Source organism: Miscanthus floridulus, chromosome 18, assembly GCF_019320115.1.
Source record: "Miscanthus floridulus cultivar M001 chromosome 18, ASM1932011v1, whole genome shotgun sequence".
Taxonomy (NCBI): domain Eukaryota; kingdom Viridiplantae; phylum Streptophyta; class Magnoliopsida; order Poales; family Poaceae; genus Miscanthus; species Miscanthus floridulus.
This window is the reverse complement of record NC_089597.1, coordinates 56,917,787-56,923,772: the sequence shown is the minus strand read 5'-3', so window position 1 is coordinate 56,923,772 and position 5,986 is coordinate 56,917,787. Positions and strand designations below refer to the sequence as shown.

The 5,986-nt window shown below is 42.6% G+C and overlaps 1 pseudogene; it reads left to right on the top strand.

The window, feature by feature from the left end:
• Positions 1 to 2,102: 2,102 nt before the first annotated feature.
• On the top strand, positions 2,103 to 5,574 carry LOC136522611 (uncharacterized; annotated as a pseudogene).
• The last annotated feature ends 412 nt before the right edge of the window (positions 5,575 to 5,986 follow it).

The following is a 5,986-nucleotide window of genomic DNA, read 5'->3' as shown; positions in this document are numbered from 1 at the left end:
AATTCGAAACATGATGCTCGATGAGGGATGAAAAATTAATAATTTGAATACAACTTTCCTTCGCGGTACAGTTGCAAGTCAAACAAACTAATTCTTTTTCGTAAACACATACATCAACTGCCAAGGATCATTAACAACAAATGACCCAAGGTCATCACTCAATCCAAAATTTCAAACAAAACCTAAATCACTAAAGGTTACTATTTGCTTTTATGAATTAATTATTTAATTCAAAATTATGAAATAAATCAACTTATTCTAATTGAGCCCAAAATTTTAGTACATGTTCATTACATGTTAACTAAGTGGCAAAACAAATTTCATAATTTTTGGATAAATAAATAAGCCTAGAAAAATCCTGGAAATCCATTTATGAATAAATTGAGCAATTTTTATCACATTTAAAACTTACTGAAAAACACTATTTCATATTTTTCTTAAATACTATACATCTCAGAGAAGTCACACAAAAATTTTCATAATTTTTGGAGCTCTAAATAAATCTACACAAAAATAACAAAAACAGACACTATTCATTCAAATCTAAAAATAGAAAAATCCATTTGAACGCTGAGTCACTGACATCGGACCCCACCTGTCATCATCTACCTCCCGCGTGTTGACTACGACGACGACGGCGCTGACCGGTGCAAACTCACCGACGGTGAGTCCAAAGGCGACGGTCAAGGTACCAAAATGACCACATCATCACGGCGCATCGACTGAAGGCACTAGCTAGACGAATTACTACGAGTTACGAGCTTGGCGTCGGCCATGGCGGATGCGGTGGCTCGGCGACGTTACGCCGGCAAAACGAAGCCGAAAACGGGGAAACAAAGGGCATGGGAAGATCCAGTAGCTCACCACGAACACGTTCAAGCAAGAATTAAGGCCGGAGAAGCAACGGTGAAGCGGGGCGGCGTTCACAGCGATCACGGCGGTGCGAGCAATAGCGACGGCGGTGTTCCAGTGGCTGTGGTGGACAAAACAAGCAATCAACAAGATATTAAGCACCACGGCATCACGGAGAAGCTGAAACAATGCTTCCCGAGATCAGAAGCTCACCGTAGAGTACTGGCCACGACGGCGCTCGCTCGACGGGGACTCTGCCGGCCGCGAGGAAGAAGAGCGTGGTCAGCGAGTTCTCGGCGAAATCAGCCGACCACAGTTGGCTGGGTGGATGCGCAAGAGAAAGACGGAACTGGAACGGCCTTTACCAAGACGACCGCGGCGCTAGGGAGACGGTGCGGGCTCGCCGGAGCTATGGCGGTGGTGTCGGGAAAACAGAGCAAGAGAACGGGGCCAACGGCGACGGCTTGGGCTAAATAGAGCAGCTCAGAAGCGCAAGGAAGCTGCGCTGTGGCCTTCACCGCGCTAGCGCGATGCCAAAGACGGCCACGACCGCGCCTGGAAGCAAACCGAAGGTCGCCGCCGGTGTAGCTTTGAGCGGTGAACACTGTTCATCGAAATTACAAGTTTGCCATTCGCCAAAATTCACAAATTACTCCCAAATTTTCATAACAACTCAAAAATCTCCAAACATAAAAGTTGTTCAAAATCAAAAGTTCTACAACTTTGCTTTTATAACCATCTCCTAATTCGGTCTAGATTTTAAAATGAACTTTTGAATTTGAATAGGGAAATTTACCGAATTACGCCTTTTTGATTTACTCAAAAATTTTCTAAACAACTTGAAAAACTCCAAAAACAAACTTTGTATAACTTGCCAAACTCTACACTTTTGCTTTTGGGCCCAACCCCAAAATATGCTTAGATTTTGAAATGGATTTTCAGGGTAGGGTTTACATGTTGAAACGCGGGGTTTTCTCGAAAAATTCAAAACCCAGTCAAACTTTGAACTTGAGTCAAACAATACAATTCAACACTCATTACACAAATGTAAACTTGTTTTAGTAAATGCACATCAAAGTTTTCACCAAATGCCAAATGCTTTGCAATGCATATGATGACATGTCAGATTTTAACATTTAAACACCCGAGGTGTTACAATTCATGTTTTGGAGGAACTAGAAGTAGTTGAGGATGCAAATGTTGATTCTTCTGTACCTGAGCACACCAATAATGGTTGTGGACTTGAAGAGATGTTAGGGGAACTCGTCAGGTCTAAACAACATAGAAATGAGGCTAGACCTGAAGATGGAAATGAGGGTGCTGCATCACATTTCAAACAGCTGATTGAAGATGCTAAGCGTGAGCTATATCCTGGTTGTATGAATTTTACAAGGTTCACATTTGTAATCAAGATGCTCCATGTGAAGTCATACTATAGGATCACTAACTCAGCATTTTCTGCAATTATTAAGATCTTGTCAGAAGCTTTCCCACAGTTCAATACTATTCCAAAATCATATGATGAAGCAAAGAAAATGCTACGTGAGTTAGGACTTGGTTATGAATCAATTCATGTGTGCCCCAACAATTGTGTGCTATTTAGAAAGGAAAATAAAAAAAGGATAGTTGTCCAGTTTGTGGGGCATCAAGATGGAAAGATCCTGAGAGAAAGAAGGTTCCAGCAAAAGTATTGCGGCATTTTCCATTGGTCCCCAGGCTGCAAAGGATGTTTGTTTCGAAGAAAAGATCAGAGGAAGCATAGTGGCATAAGTTGAAGAGGAAACACAATGAGAAGGAAATGACCCATCCTGCAGATGGAAAGGCATGGGAAGATTTTGACAACCGCTGGCCTGATTTTGCTAAAGATGCACGGAACATAAGACTTGGACTTGCCATGGATGGTTTCAACCCTTTTAGCAACATGAGTTCATCTTATAGCATGTGGCCTATTTTTGTGATTCCATACAACTTACCACCTTGGGCATGCATGGATGAATCTAATTTCATGATGGCTTTGTTGATTCCTAGTCCTCATTCACCAGGGAAGGCCCTTGATGTTTTCTTGCAGCCTCTTGTAGAAGAATTACTTGAGCTATGGAAGGGTGTGGATACTCTTGATGCTATCACCAAAAAAGATTTTAAGCTTCATGCTGCAGTGTTGTGGTGCATTCATGATTATCCAGCACTAAGTACCCTATCAGGCTGTACCACAAGTGGTTACTTTGCTTGTCTCCATTGTGACAAAAATCCTCTGTCATATGCCATAAGGAGCAAGCTATGTTATATTGGGCACTGTCGTTTCCTTCCGAGTGGTCATCGTTTGCGTAGGGCCAATGAATTTGCATCCCTCCATGATAGTAGTGCGAAGCCAACTAGTTTCACCACAGAAGAGCTGCTAGAAGAATTAGAAAAGGTTAGTGATGTCAGAGTTGGACATAAAAGGAAGCGTTTGGGCAATCGTGTGCCAATTTGGGGCAGAAGGAATTGTTTGTGAGACTTACCATATTGGCCAACTCTAAAGCTTAGACACAATCTGGATGTCATGCATATTGAAAAAATGTGTGTGAAAGCCTCCTTGGTACCATTCTGGACATAAAAGGGAAGTCAAAGGACACAGTTAATGCAAGGCTCGATCTGGCTGATTTGGAAATTAGAAACGAGTTGCAATTACAGGATAGTGGAGATTCATATGACATGCCCAAAGCTCGATATACGTTGTCCAAGTCAAAGAAGACTCAATTTTATAATTTCTTGCAGGAGGCCAAGTTTCCAGATGGATATGCTTCAAATATACAAAGATGCTTAAATCCTGACTCAATCAAGTGGCAAGGCCTGAAAACTCATGACTACCACATTATGTTGCAAAGGATTATACCAGCTGGGCTGAGAGGGTTGTTGGATGATGATATATATCAAACACTTGCTGAGTTCGGCAAATTTTTTAGGGAATTGTGCAGCCAAAAACTGAACAAAGATATCTTGGCTTGAATGAAGACTGAAATACCAGTCATATTGTGCAAGCTTGAGAAAATCTTCCCCCCTGCTTTTTTTGATGTCATGGTTCACCTTGCTGTCCACTTGCCTGATGAGGCTATGGTCCGTGGACCTGTGCAGTTTGGGTGGATGTACCCCATTGAATGACCCTTGTATACATTGAAAAGGTCAGTTAGGAACAAGGCACGCCCAGAAGGCTCAATTGTAGAGGCTTATGTGGCAAATGAAGCCCTCACATTTTGCTCAAGATATATGGATGATGTAGAGACAAGGTTTAATCGACTCCCAAGAAATGTTGGATTTTCAGATCAATCAGCCTATACTGTTGATGTTTTTGGGCATGGTGTTAATCTTATTGGTGCATTTGATCTTTCATACTCCGAGGAACTTGATAAGTTGGCTTGGTATGTTCTCCATAATTGTGATCAGGCTGAGAAGTACATAAAGTATGTTCTAAAATATTCTCTATTTTGTATATTACATTTGTTTCTTAATTATTTTTAGATTAGCAACTTACTGTTTTTTTATTTTTGAGTTATAGAAAGTTTGAAGATGAATTGACAGAAGTAGGGGTGCAGGCTGCAGACCTTGGAAGAAGGACAGAGCATGGATTTGCGAGTTGGTTCAGGAATTATGTTAGTATCTATCTTATTCTTATCTTAAATTATTAATTATCTTGTAGATAACTATTTTGACGCTGAGACATTCCTTTTTGCAGATGTGGAGGTTGAATGCATCAGAAGAGGTAGATGATGATATATTTGCCCTAGCTTGTGGCCCTGACCTTAGAGTTAGATCATACTCCACATGTGTTGTCAATGGTGTGCGGTACTGCACGTCGAGCGTGACAAAAACAAGAAGACACAAAACTCCGGGGTGGCCTGTGCAAGCTCATACAGAAGTGAGATGATTGATTTTTATGGTACATTGAAAGAGATTATTGAGTTAGAGTACCACGCCAAGGATGGTGGTACAAAAAGAACTGTTGTTCTTTTTAGATGTGACTGGTACAAATTGGATGGTAAGCATACTGCAGTAAGGGATGATGGGTTTTGTAAAAGCATCAATATTGGCAGCCTGTGGTACAAGAAAGACTGTTTTATTTTGGCAACTCAAGCTACATAGGTTTTTTATTTGCCAGATATTAAGAATGGAACAAATTGGCGGATTGTCCAGACATTTAAGCATCGTCATTTGTACAATGTTTCTGAAATAGATGGTGTCGTATCCACTGCTGCACCCTATCAAGAGCAGACATGTGCTGTGGACACTGGCAGAAGACCAAAAGTTTCTGAGATCTTGCCTGACATGCCTTTGAACAGAGTTGATGAGGCTGTCCTTCTTATTGATGCTGCTGAGGTTGCTCGACTTAGAAAGGAAAATGAATCAAAGACTACTAGTGAAGATGAAGAGGGTGACGAGGTAGAGGATGACACACTAATGGAGTACTTGAGTGAAGAAGAAGCTATCCCTGTTGAGGTTGATAGCGATGATGAGTAGTTTAGCATTTGTCATGTCTGAACTACATATTAAATGGTTGAAGGTGGACGCCTTCTCCAGCAGCTTGGTCTCTTTCTCCAGTAACAACTACTTAGGGAGCCATGGAATCTTGCTGCCTATACATACATGACATCATAGAATCCCTCGAGCAAGGCAATGTTGTGCTTATTCCTACAGTCATGTTCTGGCAATCTCGGCCATTGGCCAAACAGCATGCAGCCATGGTGGGCGCAGCGGGAGGTGGGCGGGTGGCAGGCGGGCAGATGGCGAGGGCGTAGCTGGTAGCGTAGGCTAGAGGCGTGGATGGTGGCCTAGAACGGAGAGGGGCGGAGGGCAGGATGGAGGCCAAAGGGAGTCAGGAGCGACGCACGACAGAGACGGCCTTGGTGGTAGGGCAGGTGGTGGCAGGGCGAGGGCTACTCCGGCGACGGCGAGGCACCGCAGGGGAAGAAAGGGGATGGGGGCCGATCTGTTTGACTGTGGGCACTGGGTAGTGCTCCCAATTCTATTCGCGTGTGCTCCCAAGACCGATCGGTGGACCTTTCCTTATATGCCTTTGGTCTATGAAGACCGTGTCTACGGAGGAATTCAAAACTAATCTTGTCAAGATTTTTTCTTTCGTGTCATATATTCTTCTTAT